Source organism: Cynocephalus volans, chromosome 9 (genome assembly GCF_027409185.1).
Source record: "Cynocephalus volans isolate mCynVol1 chromosome 9, mCynVol1.pri, whole genome shotgun sequence".
Lineage (NCBI taxonomy): Eukaryota > Metazoa > Chordata > Mammalia > Dermoptera > Cynocephalidae > Cynocephalus > Cynocephalus volans.
Window position 1 is genome coordinate 98,522,901 of NC_084468.1, and position 22,988 is coordinate 98,545,888.

At 38.9% G+C, this 22,988-nt stretch overlaps 1 non-coding gene across 1 annotated transcript; it reads left to right on the top strand.

Moving 5' to 3' along the window:
• The first annotated feature begins 22,603 nt into the window (after positions 1 to 22,603).
• On the top strand, positions 22,604 to 22,677 carry TRNAI-GAU (transfer RNA isoleucine (anticodon GAU)). Its single transcript has one exon. It is a non-coding gene; the product is annotated as a tRNA-Ile (tRNA).
• Positions 22,678 to 22,988: the final 311 nt, after the last annotated feature.

Genomic DNA, 22,988 nt, shown 5'->3' on the forward strand with positions numbered 1-22,988 from the left:
TGGTATTGTCCATTTTGCATAGTTTTCTGGTAAAACCAAATGATGCCTTTCCTGGAGCACTCTTTACTGTTGTGGTAAGTGACAAGTGACACCAGGATTTATGAAAGTAAAAATGGGAATATTTTCACAGTTACAATATTGCTTTATATCTCTATCCATATCTATCAATCTTCACATCTGTCTCTATTTATCTACCTATTATTTACCTGTTTATTTTAAATTTTAATGCTATTTATTGATATGTTTGGTTTTGTTAATTTGAACTAAGTACCCCAAACCACTAGAGATTGAAGACCTTGTCTATTGTCCAGTTATGATATAAAACATCAGAGAACCATAGCAGTATTACCAGTACTTACTTGCCTCATTAAGTTTCCCTTGTTTCTCTGATACGAAATAAAATTTCTTTTTTAACTGCCTTTATCCTTAGCCTCCTATTTTTAGGTACAGATCATTACATAAATAGTAATATGTACATTTTTGAATATTCACATTGTGTGTTTACAATGTTTATATATATTATTTCAGTTAATAGTCACAATGACCATATAAAATAAGTACTATTATCTCCATTTCACAAATAAGGAAACTAATTTTTTTTTCATAGAGATGTGAAATAACTGTGATCTCAGAGCTGGTGACTGATTTCAGTTCACCACCCTAACCACCATGTCACTCCAACCATAAAAATTGTAACATTGGGTGACTTGCAGAGATTAAAAAACAGTTTTATCATGTATCATTATAAAGAGTTTTCCATATTTGAACATGAAAATAATTTTTATAATTTTTATAATTATGGATATAATTCTTTGAAATGTGTAATTCTTATACACATTTAAAAAACTGTAGTATAGATGAAAGAGTTTTGGGCTTTGAGCTCTATAGTTCAAGTCAACTAGAGTTCAAATCATGACTCCCCAAACTTTTTAATAACCCTGGCAAAGATAATTCATTCAGGGCCAGCCCCATGGCGCACTCGGGAGAGTGCAGCGCTCCCGCCGCGGGTTCGGATCCTATATAGGAATGGCTGGTGCGCTCACTGGCTGAGTGCAGTGCGGACGACACCACGCCAAGGGTTGCGATCCCCTTACCGGTCACAAAAAGACAAAAAAAAAAAAAGGATAATTCATTCAACAAATATTTATGGAATAGCAAGGTGTCCAACACTGTTTAAACTTCTGGAGGTTCTAGGTGTGTATGATGGTGAACAAAACCATATCCCTGTCTTTATGGAACTTACCTTCTAGTGATAGGTGAGCATCAATAAACAAATAAGTAAACATAAACCCTGTCAGATAATAAATGTACAGGAGGGATATATAGCAAGGTAGGAGAAATAGGGTTGGTGGGGTGTTTTTATTTTATAGGGCATATTAGTTTTCTAGGATTGCGGTAACAAAGTACCACAAAGTGGGTAGCTTAAAATAACAGAAGTCTGTTGTCTCACAGTTCTGGAGGCTAGAAGTCCAAGATTAAGGTGTCAGCAGGGTTGGTTCCTTCTCAGGGCTCTCAGGCAGAACCTGTTCTGTGCCTTTTCCCCAGCCTCTGGTGGTTTGCTGGCAGACTTCGGTGTTCTTTGGCTTGTAGAGGTATCATCTGATATCTGCCTTCATGTTCTCATGGCATTCTCCCTGAGTGCATGTCTGTATCCAAATTTCCTCCTTTTTTTTTTTCCTGGCCAGTAAGGGGATCACAACCCTTGGCTTGGTGTCGTCTGCACCACACTCAGCCAGAGAGTGCACCGGCCATCCCTATATAGGATCCCAACCTGCGGCCTCGGCACTCCCAGCGCTGCACTCTCCCAAGTGAGCCACGGGGCCAGCCCTAAATTTCCTCCTTTTATAAAGACACCAGTCATAGTGGATTAGGGGTCCACCTTGCTTCAGTATGATCTTATCTTAACTAATTACATCTGCAACAACCCTATTTCCAAATAAGACCACATTCTGAGGTACTGAGGGTTAGGATTTCAACATACAAATTGGGGCAGGGAGGGACACAATCATTCCCTAACATAGGGTAATCAGGGAGGCCTCATAAGGCGATAATAGCACATAGGCCTGAAGGAAGTAAGGGAGTGATCTATGCAGATAACTGGGGAGGAGTGGTCCACCGACAAAGGAGCTGAGACCAGAGTGGGCCTGGAATGCTCAAGAAATGAGAACAAAGCCAGTGTGGCTACAGGGAGTGAGCTGAAGGGATGGCTAGAATAAGGTCAGAGGGGTGGTGAGCAGGAATGGAGGATGGATTACAGATCCCATAGACTATCAAAAGGCCTTGGCTCTTATTCTGAGTGAGATGGAAAGACACAGAAATGCTTTGAGTGCTGGCTATCTGCTGCACTGTTGCAAGCTGATTGTGAGGAGTAAGGGTGGTAAAATGCAGACTGGTTAGGGATATTTGCTATCAGGCAGGTTGAAGATGATGGTGGCTTGGATTAGAGGGATAGTAGTGGAAACAGAGAAGTGGTTGGATTTTGTAGAACCAACAGGATTTACTGATGGATTAAATATGGGGCATGAGAGCAAGCAAGGAATTAAGAATACTTTTGAGTTATGTCCTGAGCATCCCAAAGATGGGAAAAGCTATATCAGAGCAGCTGATTTGTTAGGGAAAGGTTAAAAGGAGCTCATTTTTGGACATGGTAAGTTTGAACTCTTAGATGTCCAGGTGGAGGCAGAGGCAGTTGGCAAATAGGGGTTAGAACTTAAGAGGGGAGATTGGGGATGGAGATATACATTTGGGAATTAACAGAATATTATATTTCATTTAAAGCCATGAAACAGTATGATATTAACAATGCAGTGAGTATAGAGAAGAAAATGAGGATCCACACAGAATCCTTTGACATTCCAAAGTTTAGAGGTGTAGATGAGGAACAGCCAGGACAGGAGACTGAGAAGAAGCAACCAGTGAGATAAGAAGACGACTGAGTGAGAATGGTGTCCCAGAGCCCATGGAAGACATTTTTAAGGAGGAAGTGATTAGATTTAGCAACATGGGGAGCACCGGGAACTTGTCAGGAGAACGTTTGCTGAAGTAGGTGGAGGAATGGAGCAGATTCAATGGAGACTGGGAGGAGGGGAACTGCAGATATGCAACCTTTGTAGAAGATCTTTTTTTGAAAAGAGGTGTAGAGAACTGGAACACTAGCTGGGTGCAGTGGGGAATCTGTAGTAAAGGAAAGTTTTGTTTTGTTTTAAAGGTAGGTGTATGTTTGTATGGAGATCCATAAGACAGGGAAAACTGATGATGCATAAAAGAGGGGACAGTTAATCTCATGCGAGTCATCTTATCTGTAAAAAATCATAATTCTCACCACAATGGGGCAGCTGAGCCAATAAAAGAAGATAATGATCAGATCTTGGAAGGTGGCTTGTTTGCTCAAAATCAGAGGTAGCTCTAACTATATCCCTGGGAAACAGTGATGGGAACAAGGCCAGCCCTTGTGTGGGATTCACGACTTCTGCAATAAGCTCTTGCACAGGTAGCAAGTCTGCAAAACTTGGTCCTGTCTTGTAAGTTCTTCACAGAGCTACAGAAGAGGTGCTCTCTGCCTTAGTGAGGATGGGGTCGAGTCACGACCCTGGAGGGTAGCTGGAAGATGCCTTCTCATGGTGAAGGCGGTGGGAAAGGAGAAGCTGGATCCTGGAGAAGGCAGAACAGCCCAAAGCGTAAAAACGACCAAAGCGCTTGAAGCATTTCATCTATCAGAGCAGTCCACATCTGACAGGGACTGAACCCCATATTCACTCCATTCATTAATTCCTCCTTATCAATAGGGAGTGTTTAGCAGAACAAAGAAATGTGTGCGCGTGGAGGCTAGAGGTGGGTGGGTGCCTATTCCAACGCAAAGGGGAGAGCAAGTGTGAGCAGGAGAGGTGTGTGTGGTATGAATGGACACAGCCCACGGTGAGTGTGGAGATGGGCAGGGAAGAGGTGGACGTGCCCCAACAGCCGGGGGCCTCCCGCGGGAACGTCTGCCCGTGATGCGGGAGCGCCCGCGAGGAGCTCCTTATCCCCACCCACCTCCCGAGCTCCGGCAGCCAGTGGTGCATATAGACATATTTCTGGGAGCTGTCCATGAGCTCATCGCTCTCCTGGCGATAGCGGCAGCCGCGAGGGAAGCAGCCTCCTTTCTCCCCGCGCCGCCGCTGGAATAAGCCCGGCGGCTCGCACGTTGAGACACGCGCGCGGAGCGCGGCAGCCGCCGGCCCAGCCCCGCGGTCAAGGTCGTGCCTGACCCCGGCCAGCCATGGCCCCGAGTGTCCCGGCCGGGAGGTAGGTGGGAGCGGGAAGGCGCGAGGGGCTCCGGCCAGGACTCCCGGCTGGCGTCAAAGGGGACAGCCGTCCCTTCCACTCTGCGGCACAGCAGCCGGGGCCGGTCCGCGGGGCGAGGCGGCTGCGGAGCCTCCCGGTTGATCCGGGGACGCGGGCCGCAGGCCCGGCGCTGAGGAGACGGAGGAGACGCGGGAGACCCGGGCGTGACAGGAGGAAGAAACCCGAAGCAGCAGGAAGATGGCTTCTCCCACCTCCCCGGCCCCGGAAGGCGGGGCCTCCACCCCGCCGAACCCGCCACGGATTCGTCAGGTGGGTGCACAAAGTGCGGGAGGGGCTCCTGCACCCCATTATACTCGCCTCCCCCAGGGACAGGGACCTCGCCCCCAGTGCAGAGGCTGACGGAGGAGTGGGGCAGACAAGGCATAGTTGGCCACATCGCCTGGCCCGGGACCATTCTCTCAATCTCTTTTTCTTAGTCTCACTTCACACAGAGACACACACACGCACACCCAGACCAAGAAAAACACACGTCTTCCAAAACCAGACATGTAACTTCTGCACACACACACACACACACACACACACACACCCGCAAACTCACCCCCCGCCGCGCACACAGGCACACACCCAGCTGTCACATGACCCACTGCAGAGCTGTACCGTTAGAAGAAACCCAGGGTGCGCTCAGCGGGGAATGAACCCCAGACCCAAGTCCCCTGAAGACCTTGAGAGGATTGCTGGAAACATTCACTTCCCACCCATAGGAGAGAAAGAACCTCATCTAGAGGTTACTTACCAGTTCTCAACTTTCAAGCAGAGCTACACCCAACAATTGCAGACCTGTATTTCATATGTAGTACTAGAAAACGTGTTCCAGCTCTCCCAGCGTCTATGGAGACACAGACATCTTCCCCCATCCCTGCAAGGGGGGAATGCACATTTCCTTGGCTGTTCGAGTAAACCTTTTTTTCTGTTTGTAGGCAGTATTAAAACAAGGGAGTACTCCATCTGGTTGTGATCTGCGACGTGGTATCTAGAAGATTTTTTTTTTTTTTTTTTTTTCCTGCTACTATTGCCAGGAACTACACCCCTAACACTTTAGGATATCATAGCAATAGCAATTGTCCGCTTGCCCTGTTCAGGGTAACATATGAGTGTGAGAATATGATCCACTGACTGCAAGTAGAGAACCTCTTTACCAAGGAGAATTGGATTCTGATTTAGAAATAGTGTAAAATTGCTTGATGGTTTCTATCTGCGCAGGAAGGTAATGCCCAACAAAACTGTCTCTCTCTGTGGCAATGTAGAAATTTTGAACACTAGGTACTCCAGAATTTCTGAAAACGTGATAGTAATATTTTGTTGCTCTTTATCAAGGTCTATGCCATATTTGAATTTTAACATGTGTAGGTAATGTTATATTAGGGACAACCTTTGTTTATAATCATTTTTTAATGCAATGACTAAAAATTAATGTGTACTTTTTAAAATGGCAATCTGTGTCCCAAAGAAATTCTTAGGATTTTAAATCTGTATGGTATCCAGGACTCTAATTTTGTGACAATGCATTTTTAATTGTGCCTGGAGCTATTTTTTTTTCTGAAGAATTGTGATAGCAGGTATCATTAACTCTGTATTTGTGATAGTTATGCATCGAAGAATGAAGGTGAAATTATTGCTATTTGAAATATAAGAGAAATCACATGCTAAGCCAAAAATCATTTTTATATCTGTCTGGCTAGATATTTATGTATGGATGGATGTATGTACATTGAAGAAGTAAAACATGTTAATTTAAATAGAATATATGCACTCAAAAATATCTATGAAATTTTATTCTATATTTAGAATACTTTTGTCAATCTAAAAAATAATATGTATGAAAACAGTTGTTAGAAAAAATTTGCATGAAAGCTCATTGTTATTTTGCAGAGTAGACGCTCTACTTAGAGGATCTCATAATCAAAAGCTGTGTAAAGACATAATGCTACAACACTGAAGTTATTGACTGGTGTCCTCTGTTCAGGCTTTGATTTGGATGACCTTACAGAAGCACTCTTTTGGTGATTGGTGCATTAATTTGCATAGAATGTAGAAATAGGTTGCTGGAATTATTGTCATTCCAGTCTACCTGATTCATCCAGTCAAGTGGAACAGAGGTACTGACGTCCTCTGGCTGTGGAATCACCATTTGCCTGCAAGTGATTTTGAGCAAATTAGAAATAGAAAAACAGAAGGGATAGCCGTGTTGTCCTTCTAAGTGGTGAAATTCAAATTTCTTTCTGAACTGTTGTTGGGAGAGAATGTATAACTGAAAAAGCACAGAAGTCCAAAGGAGTCAAATATTTTTATGAAAGATATTACATGAGATTTTAGCAACAAATTCATTGTCATGGTTTTAATTATGTAATGGAAATTTACAAATTAAAATATTTTAGAAAGGCTTTTGGTAAATATAAATATAACTGGTAAATTAGTGTATTTACCAATTTCAATGATAATATGCTATGTAGACATTCGTTTATTCAACAAACATTTATTCAGCATATAGTAATGTTTTAGGCCCTAAAGATAAAGAAATGAATAGGGCAGAAACCTTACCCATTAGTAAGTGTAGATATTTTTAATGAAGACAAACATCAAACTATTTAAAATTTGAATTGCTTGTAGGGTCCTTTCCACATTAGACAGAATAGTTGTTTCTCAGCTTTTTGTTTTGATCATTCCTCCAACAATGAGCCCAAATAATGCCTAAGTTTTGTGTACCTAAAATGTCACTGTATGACTGAATTCATGTTAGCCTCTATTTGTTATATTTCTGTCCTCTTTTAATTACTTAATATGTTATTACAATTACATATCATAAACGATATATGTTATTTTTGTAATTTGATCTTTTGGATAAAGATTTTTTAAAAGCTTTTGGAAAATGCTGATATAGCATGAAATATCTAAAGTCGTCCAATACCTTCACATAGTGTAGTTAAAAATCTAGACTTCCAAACATGAGAAGGCCGAGGAAAATGACCTTCAACCTCATTCTGTTAAAGGAGAGAAAAATTTATCCATACATTGTGTTTTCAGGCTTCTAAGATATTAAATATTTCCATTTCCCCCTTTTTTAATAAAAGGGGTATCTTTATTTTATATCCATGATGACTAAGTTACAGAACTTTCACTAACTTTTTCTTTTTTTTTTTTTTTTCTTTGTCGTTTTTTCGTGACCGGCACTCAGCCAGTGAGTGCACCGGTCAGTCCTATATAGGATCCGAACCTGCGGCGGGAGCGTCGCCGCACTGCCAGCGCAGCACTCTACCAAGTGCGCCACGGGCTCGGCCCTTCACTAACTTTTTCAAATGTGTGCCTAAAATTAGTTAGCAACCTACAAAGACAGATTTCCTGAATTTCAGCCTGTGTTTATTCTTTATTCATTTACTAATTTTGGAAAGGAAAAGATTAAGAAATGATAGTTTGCAACTGAGTTTTTAAATAGTTTGTCTATATGTATCATATGCATTTAAGATACCCTATATGATTCCTATAGCCATTGCCAGAGAATTTAAATCAATTAATTAAATGAGTATTCATGAGATCTTGAAGTATGAGACACATTGCTAGCATCTTTTTGGCCCTTACATCTTTCCAGCAGTTCTGATCAGTGTTTCTATGACATCAATTGCTGAGACTTGGAGGAGCTGGAAGACATCCTCTATCATTGGTGCCAGTAAAATTTAGTGTCTTTCTCTTGTTTCATGACCAATCTTTCCCCAAGATCTCTGGGTAATGGTGTTATTTCATTTATGGCAGAAAACTAGTGTTCTTTCTTTGCTGTGGAAACTTAGAGAGCTCCCATATGGTAATAACGAAATATTTGCAACGAGCCAGGCATGGTGCTGAGCTAGGCATGGTTTTCATGACAATCCTATGAAGGAGACATTGCTATTCCCATTTTCCAGATAGGTAATGTGGGTTTAGAAAAACTAAGCTACATACTCAAGTTCATAGCTACTAAGTTGCAACTCCAGAATTTAAAATTTTGTTTAATGATGCCTTACGTTGCAGTCACTATTACTATCTTTCTCTTCTAATTTGCAGGCATTTTGACTATAAGGGAACTTCTTTAAGCACTCTGCTGCTCCTGGCCTTCTATCACTATTCTCATGGAGTTCTCCTTTGTGTTACCTCGTTTTAACTATAGAATTTACAGCAGAGTTGAAATAATTTTCATTACTCAAATTCATCAAATTAGAATAAATTAAATTCCATTTTCATTTCTGTGTTCTCTAAAAAAGCATTTCTCCAGCATCATGGTGGCTGAGAGGAGAGACTAAGGGCCCTCACTTAGCTTTCGCTTCACCTGAGAGCTCCTCAGTTTTTCCTGCTGTTTCCAGGATGGTCCTAAGAAAAATAATTCTGAGAATGAGTTAGGTCAATGGAGAATCATCTTGAACAGGTCAAAAAAAATAAAATTAGTCCTACATTTTCCAGTTTCTCTGTTTCTTCTCTAATTTTGTTTTTTGTTTATGCTTGTCATGATGTTATATTTTGAATTTTTATGTTATGCAAAGTATTTGAGTTACAAGAGACGATAATTTAATATAGACAGTGAAGGGTTGGGAGAGACAATAAATGAATATAGCGATGTATTGACATTATCAGTCTAGATTTTTTAAAATTTGTTTTTTAATTTATATACAGTAAAACTCACTTTTTATATAGCTTAATGAGTTGAGTATGAGTTTCTCCCATTTTTTCTTTTAAAAGCTTTATAGTTTTAATATTTTACATTTAAGTCTATCATTCACTTTAAGTTCATTTTTTATTTTTGTGACATATAAATCAAAGTTCCTTTTTTTGCATATGTATATCCATTTATTCCAGCACCATTTGTTGAAAAGAGTATGCTTTATCTGTTAAATTGCCTTTGCATCTTTGTCAAAAATCAATTGACACTGACATGAGTCCATTTCTGGACTCTCCTCTGTGTTCAGACATTTTGAGTTTTTCAAATTTTAGAAAAAAATTATGTTCCATGTAAATTTAAAAATCTTAATGACATTAATATGGTTTTATCTTTGTTTTTTAAAATATTATTGACATAATTTTCAATCTAAACATCACATGAAGGTACAAGACAAGTACTCATGTCTGGGAGGGAAGCTGTTTATGAAAGTAAGTGCATACAATAAAACTGTATCAGAAAAAAATGGAAAAAAATCAAAGTAAGATGTCACATTGCACACCCTACTTGCTCAATACAGAGAGTTCCCAAAGGCTTTAAGAAAACAGTATCTAAATCAGTTATGTTGAATATGCACAGTAAGGTGAAAAATAGATAGGGACTTCATTCACTACAAGCTTTGGAGAAAAATAGCATTTTATGTTTTTATAAAGAGTTATTATATGGGTAGTTTATGGTATATTAAGGAGCTAATTATCTATTTCTAGTGACACAGCCTTGAGTTCAATTGCCTGTAAACCTAGCTTTTATTGCAAGGATGTATAAATAGTTTCAGTTATCTATTGCTGTATAACAAACCACCTCAAACAGTGACTTCAAACAACAATAATCATGTTTTGCTCATTAATCTATAATTTGGGCAGGGCTTAGTGAGGATAGAAGGAATCACTTGGGGTGACTGGAAGACTGGAGGTGACTGACTCCATGGCTGGGGCAAGAATCATCTAAGGTTTGCTCATTCACATGTCTGGTGGCCAATGCTAGCTGGGGCTGTTGGCTAGAACATCTGTATGAGTCCTCTACATGTGGATGCTTGTCTTCCTCACAACATGGTGATTGGGTTCCAAGAGTAAGAGTCTTAAGAAATTAAGGCAGAGCTTATAGGCCTCTTTATGACCTAGCCTTGAAATCACATGGGGTCCCTTTTGCCACACTCTATTAGTTGAGGCAATCTCAGAGGTTCACCCAGATTTAAGGGGAGAGGACACAGACTCCACCACTTGGTGGGAAGAATGAGTATCAATCTCACATTGTAAGAACAGCATGTGGGATGGGATATTGGCCACCTTTGAAAATATGATTTATCACAGAGAGTGAAAAATAAGTTAACACAGAGTAAGCTGGTATCAAACTCAGCCTGTTACTTTTGTCATTGGGTCAGGAGGTAACACAGATGTGACAAGAACTAGTTAAGAAAGCATTTCACAGGAAATATCTTCTCACTTCAATCTTCATGTCACTATAGGCAAACACTATACTTTTGCTTTTTGCCTTATTTTCCATAGTTCGGTAGTCCTGGACTTAAGTTCTGCCCTTTGCGTTTGGCAAGTGTTACACAGTACCACCCTTAGACATAAGCAGGAGAGGCCATGGGCTCTAGACCCTTCCACTTTGGGCCTCCTCAGACCACACCCTTTTCTCACCCTTGCTCACACAGGGCTCGCACTTCCTCTTCTCGATGATCCCCTGGGTAGTCAGGAACGGGAATTCCTGTCCCCAGGGCTGGAACAGTCCTTTCCTCCAGGTCTGTTCTCCAGAGCACAGACTGTGAGACTAGCATGTGCGCTCCTGGACCCAAGGAGGCCTGTTTGTGGTGGGTACACACAGAGCTTGACAGCAAAGGCTGGGGTGTCCACATGTCTTGTGCAAAGTCTGGTTTCACCACTTAATAGATATGTGACATTAGGCAAGCTACTTAACCTATTTGTGTCTAATTTCTTCACTTGTGAAATGGTGATCATAGTGTACCCATTGCATAAAATTAGTTTAGGGATTAAATAATATAATGCACATAGTACGTTTTGCTCCATGCCTGGAAGTTGTTAAATAGTGAATAATTTTAGCTATTGTTATATGATAAATAGCTGAATAAATATCAGCCTCTTTCCTTCCCTTCTAGGATAACACTAGAAGGAGAGACAGCCATTTTACTAAAGATTAGACACAGAAGTCGGAAATCAGGCTTGTATGGCTCCCTGCAGTTGCTATCTGAGTAACTGAGTAAATTATATAATCTTGCTAAGTTTTAGTTTTATAGTCTATAAAATGGGAACAATCATTCTATCTCATAGGTCCATTATTAAACTCTAATGGTATAATATTTGTGTAAGTGCTTTCTAAACAATAAAATATTATAGTTGTATATGTTACTGTGGAAAAACAAGTAATTTTGATTTGCATTATTTGTATCCAAAGCATCTTGTTTAACTAGAGGTTTATTAGTCTAAAAGTTTTTAAAACATAATTTTATTGTACTTTTTTAAATTGAAGAAATTGAGCAAGAATGTGGTAGGAATATCATCTATTTATAGATGGATATATGGGAAAAGTAAACTTGACTCCAAATCCAAAATCTGCAAACTCCCACTCCAGAGGTAACTACTTCTTATGCATCCCCTCAAGAAATATTCTGTGTTTATGGAAAAATGTATCTGTGTATACACACTTTCCCCCGTTTGTTTACATTAATGGGAATCTACTATACACATTGCTTTATACTATGCTTTTTTCATAAAAATTTGTTCTGGTTATCATTCCATTTTGGTACATACAGTTCATTTTTTATTTTGTTACATATTATATGAATATACCATAATTCATTTCACTTTTCATTATGAATGAGCAATTAGGTTGCTCCCAGGTTTTTGCTACAGTGCACATCTTGTATATCTGTCTTTAAGAAAATGTGTGAATGTAGAGGGGTCTTTGTACTTGTACTAGTAGATAAATCCCCAGAAATAAAATTGTTGGATCAAAGGGTATTTTTACCACATCTCACTTTTGGGTATTATATTCAATAATGTAGAAAACCCTGAGTAACAAACTGAATTACATTAATTTTAGTCTTAGGTGTACACTTGCCAGTCAAGCTTTATATTCTGCAAATTCCTTATTTCTTTCCTTCACCTTTAAGTGTTACATGCTTAAATGTCACCATATTAAGAAAACAACCCTCATAATCTTGTGACAAGTACTTATGGATTATACTTTGGCTGAAAATGATTTTGAAGAAAATCATTTAACTCCATTCTTTCCTTAGGCTACTTTAGATTATTCAGCTCCAGAGTGTTATTAACAAGTACCATTTCTGTTCACTTTTCAGATTTCCTCCTTCTTTGTAATACTTGAAAATTACTTAAAGACTGATATCTATAACAACTTGGAAAGCAGATAATCCATGTTTTAGATTTCAGATTAGTAAAGTAGATGCACTAAGAGTATGGGTAACTTGTTTAAAATTACCTAGCAAACAAATGGCAGTCCAAACAAGGCCCTACTTAGTAATCATTTGCTCTTTCATCTATGGAACTTTATGACATTTCATACCACAAGATAGCAATCCACAATCACATTTTCAGTATTAACTATCATTTGATGGAAGACATCTTAATAATGTAACCCTCCCTTACATTTTCCCTTGGACTTTATAGAAAATAGCTGTTAAAATGAGAAAACAAATTTAAAATTTCAGGTATTGCCTGGAGTATACTTCTTGGCAGTAATTTTAAAAGATATGCTCCTCAGATTTTTCAAAAGATAAGTTATGATATATAAGATAAACAATGGTTCATTGAAAGAACATAGAATATTTTAAAATTTTTCCTAAAAAGGACATTAGAGATATATCGCTGCTCTAAAGGATCTTACAATCGCATAGAAGATGAAATCAAGCACTGCACACAGCTTACTATAGTACAGATAGAATATAGTAAGGGCAATAATAAATGTACAAAATACCATGGGAGAACAGATCAAAGAAGTTTATTCTGGTTGGAGGAAATCATGTTAGGTTTAGTGAAGCAGTTGAAATTTGAATTGGATATAGAAGAGTGGATTTAATTTTGATAAGTAGAGATTGGATAAAGAGCATTTCAAAACCAGAATGAACAGCATGAAGAGATACATGGAGATGGGAAAATATTGGAGGGTAGGCAGAATGGTTAGTGATCAATCACAACTGGCTGCAGAGTAGAGGACAAGGAGTGATTAGTTGGAAAGATAATTCAGTATAACATCTGGAGGGTCTTCAATTTGCTAAAGAGTTTCGTGTTTATAGAGTGAATACTTCTGCAAGGGGTTGGCTCCATTAGCCACCTCCCTTCCATCCCCAGATAAAAGTCACCTCCAAATAAAATCATCATCATCATCATCATCATCATCATCACCACCTCTACCACCACATAGTCATGGAGGCCATATTTTCACAATCTTATTTAAAATCCAAATAAAACTTTACAAAACATTACTATTTTCATCAATTTTGTAACATAAAATCTAATGAAAGCAATGTGTTTACTATCTGCACGAGTAACTTTATGACATGTACCCTTAGAATCTCTGTCTTCCAATCAAATTGCATATATTAAGTCCCTCCTAGATAGAAATTCTGGAGCTATTGCTTCATGTGGGGTTTTCAGTTGAAGAAATAATTTCTTTCTTTTTTTTTTTGAAACATAATTGATTATACATATTTGTGGGGTACAGAGTTGACTATCAGTATTTGTTTACAATATATGATGATCAAATCAGGACAGTTAGCATATTCATCATTACAAAATGTACTCATTCTTTGTGTCCATTAACCAGTAAATAATTTGTTTCAAAGGCCGAACAGTAAGAGATTTAAGATCATAGTTTTTGCTAAGATTCTTTTGTGCAAATGTAATTTGTATAACACTCAGAAAAATAAAAAAAAACATTGTAATGGATATTGCTTAACTGGTTTGACTCATTTGAGCACCAGATTTTTAACCAATAACCAAGTATTAGAGCAGATTTTTTTTAATGGTATTTTGAAGAGGTTCTTTAACTCAAGACTTTATGAAGGTAATAAGAGAATTCATAGAGAATAACAAAACACACAATAGAATGCCTATTACCTACATATAAAGAGACAATAACTTAAATATATCTCTGCAATTATTAATACTGTTCAGTGGGGTTTTGATATGAAATTCTGGGCCTCTTCACTGAGAAATCTCAGTTCTGTTTGAATTTTTTTTTCTTGCATTCCTAATCACATTCTGAGTTCTATATTGTTCTTTTCCAGCAATGTCTGTGCTGAGGTTGTTGGTAACTTCCTTGTTTAAGGGGCATTATCATTATTTGTACATTTATCTTCTTTGCTGCTAATGTGGTTAACTTTAATTTAAAGTCTTATCATCTGATTTCTGAGGTGTTTTGCTACTGTCACTTTATTGTGCAAAACTTCCACCATCGTATACCTGTTAACCTGAGAATAATGTACCTCTCACCAGTGTCTTCTGTCTTGAATATATGTATTTGGCCATGATCACTGTTTGGTGATCTGTGGGTGTTGGGAGGGATATTTTCAGTTACAGCTTCATAGGTCATTTTTTTTTTTTTTTATCTGAAAGGAATTTATTGATATAAACATTTATGGTTGTAAGTCAGAAATCCTAAAGCCCAGTCCTGACAATCAGCCAATTTTTTTTTAAATCAGATTAGACTTTTTTTTGGTTATGAATATTCATGAGATACAGAGCTGATTGTCACCACTCGTGCCCAAGATGTGAAGGCTGGATCCAGACTGGCAGCATGTTTATTACTACAAATTATGATTGTACCACAGGTCATTTCTTGATTAGAGTTCAGGCTGAAAACAGAACCTCTGGGCAGAACACAAACTGGTGGCACTTCCTGTGTCACAATGACCAGGAGCAGATCCTCTGGGGATGTGCCCTAGTTTAGGAGATGAGAGACAGAACAGCTCAGCAAGAAGCAAAGAAGGTTCGCTCATAATTGTCGAGAATGGCGTTTCACAGCTTGAAGAAATTAGAGAAAACACCAAGATCTGGGTTACTGTCAAGTGCTACCTCTGGAATTTATTTTTCCTTTTAATGGAATTAAGCAAACATTCTTTTGTTTTGTCTGAACAGGTCTGAAAACAGTTTTATTTTTTTAAATGCTTTATTTCACTTGTCAAAAGTAGTAAAAAATCTCCTAGAATCTTCCACACTATCTTATTAAAAAGTTATCTATCTCAACAGTTTTCCTTTATAATGGATGGTATTTTGCACTCTTGGTATTACATTAGACTCCTGGAAATGCAGTTTTTCAAATCCATTAACCTTTATTCAACTCTTATGCTAATAAGTGTAGAAGGATCACATCATTTTTCTGCAGTGTATGATCTAATATAAATTGGGTTTGTCTGACCCTTCTTTCTGATTGTTCTAACAGATGGGTTTATAGAAGTAAAATCTTCTTACAGGTTTTATGAATACTGAGTTTCTCTTTTGCTATTTTTGCCTTCATTTTAATTTCATAAAGTTATTTCACCCCAGTCCATTTTGGGATTGAGCAAGTCAGATAAATCCTTTCTGGAACTGGGATTAACCAATTTGCTGCTACATGTGATGGCTGATAATCATGAACATGAAGGGAAATGTTAGATACATGGTATAGCGATATTGCTAAAATTGAGTGAGCTAATAAGTTTCAGAATACTAGCTAAATTTAACATAAATTATATGGACTAATCACTTTCTTAATGCTAGTTTATAAAGAAAAATGGTTATTTTGTAAATTTACACCACTGAGCTAGAGATAATATCCAACAAATGTATATACTTAGTGCTATTACCTTACAAAGATAGAACAAAGTATTTGTATAACTTTGTTAGAAGTGCTTATACAGTTTATTTAGACACCAATGAATACTTACTGTAAGAAAACCTTAGAAATATAAAAAGCTAAAATGTACAAGGGTAGCAATGCTGTTAATTAAATCAGACTTCTAATTAGATAAGAAACCTTGTATGCCAACTTAGGAAATTTTATCTCTCTAATAAAAGCTTGGATTGTTGAATAGGTGACTTAATTCTTTCATCTGAGAGTACAAAATGTTTTATTCATTAAGAAGTGGCTTCTTTTAAAGCTGCCTTCTTCAGTTATAAAAGAAAATCAGGATCACACATCCACTTCTAAACATCCATATTTTCACATATTCCTGCCTTCTTTCCTTCTGGTTCAGAGGAATAATTATCCTGACCTTGATCACATCTCTTCCTTCCTATTCTAGGAATTTTCTCTATCCAGTAATTGTTTTCTTTTTTCCCCCATTATTTTGTCTTTATTGGTTACAGAGACTGAAGCAAGGCTGAGCCTGACAGTGAGGTTAAAGCAACCCAACTGCAGCAGAGAGATGGATGCTTTGGTTAAGAGTTTAGCACACTGATAACCCAAATTCCACTGAACTTCTCAGCAGTTTTGATTCTATTGACCATTCATTCCTTCCTTCCTGAAACTCTTCCCACTAGAACTGTACAGCAACATTCATCTATTCAACAACTGTACTGAACTCCCTCTGAGTTCAAGACACTCACACTTACTGAGCGTGTGCCAAGCTCTGCGACAAGTTCTTTAAATATACTATTTCTGGCCGACCCCATGGCACACTTGGGAGAGTGCGGCGCTGGGAGTGCAGCAGCGCTCCCGCCGCGGGTTCGGATCCTATATAAGGATGGCTGGTGCGCTCACTGGCTGAGCGCGGTGCGGCAGGTCACAAAAAAGACACACACAAAATATATGTATACTATTTCATTTCATTCTCCCATCCATCCTATGAGATAGGTACAATAATTATCCCAATTTAAAGATAAAGAATATGAGGCTTAGTAGTTTGCTCAAAATCACACAGTTAATTAAATGGCAGAGTAAGTAATTCACATCCACTTGTATTGTTAGACTTTGAAGCCTGTGTCCTTAAACAGTGCATGTAATACCACCTCCTCATGCCAGCTGTCATGTGGAGCCAGGAAAACATACAGTACTCATGGAACTATGGTATATTGGGAAAACAAACTAAATAGAATGTGATGATTTTGATAATGGAGGTAGGATCTAATGCTGGGAAATTCAGCCAAGGCCTCAAAGAGAAGCTGGTGCTTGAAGGAAGAGTCTCATCACAACATGATTGAGATGGGACAGGAATTCTAAAATTCTAGGCAGAGAAAACAGGAGGTGCAAAGGCATGGAAATAGAAAGCATATTACCTTTTAGGGAGTTCTCAGAAGTTCTGAATGGCTGGAGCGCAGTGTTTGGGGAGGTCACAGAAGATGAGACAGGTGAATCAGTCAACCGTAGGATCATAAGGAGCTGTGTTTATTATCATTTATGATAATGACTCATTCCTGGTTTTCCTACTAGTGTTTCCGTTCAGTGTTCTTTATTATTCTCCTCTCTCACTTCCTCTTCCTTCACTTGCAATTTAGGTTTTAGTGTCTTTCAGGGTTGTGCTTTCCATCTTTGATTTTCCCCTTATATATTTATACTTCTTCCCAGACCAATCATCCACTCCTGTAGCTTCCATTACCACCATATGCCGATGTCTCTTCAGTCAGTATCTTAAGTGCTTACCCCTCTCTTGTACTTTCATCTGACTTCCATAATCCACCTATTTATCCTGCAGTTCCTTCAAACTTAACATGTCTAAACAGATCTCTCTATTTGGTCCCCATCCCCAAGTGCTGTCCTCTCCGTTCCCTGTCTTGGGTGATACCATCACAACTGGTCAGTCATCTGATCAGGAAACCTTGAACTGTTTTTGGTTCCTTTTATTCTTGTTCTTTCCTCTTCTCCAATCTCACTTTTACTGTCCAAGTTCAGGCCCACGTTGCAAATTATTATGTTTCTTAATCAGTCTCACTCTGCAGTCTTTCCCTTTTACAACCAACACATCTGATCATGTCACTTCCTAATGGAATCAGTTGTATATTTCCCTAATTGCTATATTATGACATGTCGAGAATAGAAAACATATCTGTACACCCAGTCCTAACATATTGGCTGATATGTAACAGGTGCTCAGTAAATAGTTAATCTTTTAAAATTGAAATTAAAGTCTCGTATGTGGACTAGACAGAAAAAAATAGTTTGGTTTTATAAATAGAGTTTATAAATAGAGTTTACTTTTAATAATTAAGGTATTTCAATTAAGGTATTTACTATGTAATGCATAAGTCAAATATCTGTTGCCTAGAGATCGTACTGGCAAATGGAAAAGATCATGCACTGAAAAAGAACTTACATTTGGCTGTGACTGTTAGAGGAGGTACCAAGGATACAATGGCTCAGAAGTTTTGCCTAGCTTTTGTTTTTCTGAAGAGTGCTATGGTATTATCTCAGTATTTAGGAAAATTCCCCACTCTTCCCCCACCAGCATCCACTGACTCCTTTTATTCTTTTCTTGCTATAGGGAAAATAGAATCTCTGATTCTCCAAGGCTCAGAAGCCCATGCTCCCAGGCCACTCTCAGGTTTGGGTATGTGAGAGGTAGGAGGGAGGAAGGATGCGGAGGGAACAGTGAGACAGAGGATGGAGAACTCCTCTGTGCTTCTTAGAACAGGGGCTTCCATTGTGTGACGTTAACAGAGACTCGGGCTTGGCTACCCTGAAGAAGGCAGTGTCCCTGTACACCTGGAAAAAGGGTATGAGCTTCCAGACTGGAGTGTGGAAGAAATGGAAAGTAGGGGAAATAATTCTAAAGCTATTACTCTTTTTCAAAGGAGAAGATAACAATGATGTTGTGAATCCTGAAATGAAAGTGTCAGGATTTATTGTGTCTGGCTAGCAACTCACATGCAGGTGTGATGGAAATGGCATTGGGAGAATAGGAGAGATATCAAAAGCAAGTTATTGTTTGAGTGAGTCACCTGGGATCACACGAATATAAACTCATGGCATCTAGAATGATCTCTAAAAGTGAGTTTCTCCTAGAATAAAAATAAAAGGGTCAGAGAAGGAATTTGCATATCTCAAATGCATCATTGGATTTCATTTGTTATCCTTCTCAAATTTAATAGGAAAAAATTTAATCTCATAAAAGGGTTTATTTTATTAACTTTTATTAAATATCCACAGATTTCTGGCTCCACAGTCACATTATTTGAGCCATGTCTAAACAGCTATCAGCATTGGTATGTTCTAACTTGCTTCGAGGTCTTCAGGGGCAGCTCCAGCAAAGATTATGAAATAGTTACAATTTATCTTGTGTTTATATCTTCAACTCTTTTTTAACTCATCCCTACCTTTGGCCCCCAAAACATATGAATTTGGAACACCTAACAGTATCTCTTTGTCTCTGTCTCTTTCTCTCTCTCTGCAAATGATGAAGTTGCAGTCCAGAATCACAGCTATTTAATTGAAGATTCTGCCTGAAACACACACATGCACACACACCCACATATACAATTGCTCACACATGTGTGCACATACACACAGATTTCCATTAATTGTGGCTTAAACCATAAGGGCACTTACTGTTTACCTAACAAGAAGCCCAGAAGTTGTTAGTCCCAGGATTGTTAGTTCAGTGGCTCAGTGATGTCATCAGTAATTGAAGCTTCTCTGATTTTTCTACTTTGCCATCATCAGGTGATAGCAGTCATCCCTTTTGGTCACAAGATGGCTGCCACCATTCCAAGCATTATGTGTTCATGCGATGGTGTCTAAAGTAGAAAGCAGAGTTAGGAGGAAGGTGTCAGGTGGTGCTGAAAGTCTTTCTCTGTTCAGTCTCTTTCTTATCAGGGAGATAAATTTTTCCTAGAAGCCATCCTGCAAGTACCTTCTTTTATCTTATTGTTGGAACTGAGTCATGTGTCTACCCCTAGAAAAATCCCTAGCAATGAAGAACAGGATGCCATTATGTTGAGGCTGGGTTCATTGTCATCCAACCAAAATTGGGTTTTGTTGGGGAAAAGAAGGGTGTTAGTTAGCCAATCAACAACATCTCCTACACCTAAACAAGTAGGACTCAATTGAATTTTAAATCTCACAAACCTGAATTAATTTACTAAAGACTAAATCTTATGTTCAGTTAATCTAGCTCAATGAAAGGAAAAGTAGTTTTCATGTTCTTTTTTCATTTGGCTGTCTCTAGAAGAGCTTGGTATAAACTTTGTGGCTAATATTTCCATGGAGATCCAAAGCATCATCATCTAAGAGCATTCCTTTATAAACCTAACAGCAAAGGACACAGTTGGGTGATGATCACAGGAACAAACAAATACGGTCCTTGATAATTGCTAATAATGTGTTTTGAAAGAATTTATTCTTCAGTTTATGTGATGTATGTATTGCATTATTAAAATTATATCTGGGGTTAAATTTTAAAATATGATTAATAGAGACAAAGGTTTCAATTTTAGACCCTAAAACTTCTAAGGGAATCTGTTAGAGGTGGTCTATATAAAGATCCCCACAATAACTATTCTCTTTAAAAAGTAACTATTCTCTTATCTTTTTATTTATTTCATTTTGTTATTTTTCAAAATTTATTTATTTATTATTATTATTATTTTCCACATTCTAAGATGTTGTTGTGGAGCCACTGGGGGGTAGGGGAGAGGGGAAGAGGGAAGGGGATACTGTTGGAGAAAGAGGAAGCGGGGGTGTGATCAAGGCCCATGGAACACAACCCGGGGGCTTCTGGCAGCTGCTCAGTTGTGGCTGGGTTGGATGTGGATGTTGCGGTGGCATGGCTGAGGACCTTGGCAGCCCCCACCCCAGCTTGGGAGGCTGGGGGACTTCTGGTCCTTCTAGGTTTCATAGGTGTTCTTTAGTGGTGTTAGACCTTTACTGGTTAATATCAGAACTTTGTCTCTGACCTGTGGGTTTTTTGATTTTTCTTTCAGTTCTTTTTTTTTTTTTTTGTCTTTTTGTGACCGGTAAGGGGATCGCAACCCTTGGTGTGGTTTCGCCTGCACCACGCTCACTCGCACTGGCCATTCCTAAATAGGATCCGAACCCGCGGCGGAGCGTCGCTGCGCTCCCAAGCGCTGCACTCTCCCGAGTGCGCCATGGTGCCAGCCCCTTCTTTCAGTTCTGTGTTGGATTGTTTGCTGTTCCCACCACTAAACTCTACACTGGAATTAATTTGTTGTCCTTTGCTTACTTCTAAAATGGGGGAACTTCCTGTGGGGACCAGCACTTGAGCCCTGTGGTTGAGCTAAATTGCTGCTTTGCTGCTGATTCTCAAGGCAAGGCTTTTTGTTCAGCTTAAGTTTTAACTGTTGACCTTGTAAGCACTTACAGGTCTTGTGAAGTCTAATATGCCTGGGTTGTATGGAAACTCTGATCTGGGCCTGAATCTTTTCAGTAAACAGCACTCCCTGCAGTTCTATATTCCTAACCAGTCTCCACTGAGTGGGCCTATGCTGACTGGAGGACAGATCAGCTGTCCATGCTATGTCCCAATATTCGCCCAGTGGGCCCATCTCCCTGACCACCCGCACAGCAAAAACTTCCCGTGGGACGGGCCATGCACTGCTCTCTTGTGATGACTCACCAGCCTCTGAGTGGCTCCTTTTTTCAGTTGTCTGTGGCTCCTACTTGTGGCTCCTATGTGGTCTATGGGAACCCTGTTAGTGGTCTTGCTAGCCTGGGGTCCACCAAGGGCCTCTTCTCCCTGCAGCCTCCAAACAATTTCATAGGAAGGGCACAGCTGTGACTTTTGCCAGCTCTTTCTCCATGTGCTCACCAGGGCCAGCCTTGAAATGGCAGGGGCTCAAAACAGCTGGAGCAGTCCTTTCTTTCTCTCATCATGGCTTCTCCCACCTTCATGAACTCCGTAGGTCTCTCCTCCTCTTCCCCTGAGTTCTAGTGGCCCCAGCTTGGCAGTTCGTTGCTTTTTAATAGTTGTAAATTGGTCAATTGTGGGAGAGAGGGATGCTGGGGACAGTCTATTATGCCATCTCGATTGGAAGTCTCATCTTTTTAATTTGGATAGTTATGTTAATATAGAAGAAATCTTTAAGATGTAATATTATTGGTTCATTCACCAAATTTTTTTTGGATGCCTAATATGTCAGGCAGTGTTAAAAGTTTTGGAAATACAACAGTGATAAAAGCAAAGTCCTGGCTCTCATGGAGCTTACATTCTAGTACAGGGGGAAGAAAGACATAAAAATGCAGACACATACACACACACACACACACACACACACACACACCACCTCACACCCATTAGAATGGCTACTATCAAAACAAAACAAAAACAGAAGACTACCAGTGTTAGTGAGAATGTGGAGAAATTTGAACCCTTGTGCACCACTGATGGGAATGTAAAATGGTATAGCCGCTGTTGAAAACATTATGGAGGTTTCTCAAAAATTAAGACTAGAACTACTGTACGATCCAGCAATCTTACTTTTGGGTATATACACAAAAGAATTAAAAACATGGTCTCAAAGAGATAATTTTACACCTATGTTCATAGTGGCATTATAGCCAAAAGGTGGAAGCATATCAAATGTCCATTTATAGATGAGTGGATAAACAAATAGTGATTTATACATAAAATGGAATATTATTCAGCTTAAAAAAGAAAGAAGGGCTGGCTGGTTAGCTCAGTTGGTTAGAGCATGGTGCTGATAACACCAAGGTTCATGGTTCAATCCCTGTACCAGCCAGCTGCCAAAACAAAACAAAACAAAAAAATTCATATAAAAAGGAAAGAAATTCTGACACATGCTACAACATGAATGAAACTTAAAGACATCATACTAAATGAAATAAACCAGTCACAAAAAGACAGATACTATGTGATTCCGCTTATATGAGGTCAAGATTCATAGAGACAGAAAGAAGAATGGTGCTTGCCAGAGGCTGGTGGAAGGGAAAATGTGGAGTTGTTATTTGATGGGTATAGAGTTTCAGTTTTGCAAGATGAAAAGAGTTCTTGGAGAGTGATTGCACAGCAATGTGAATATACTTAACTATA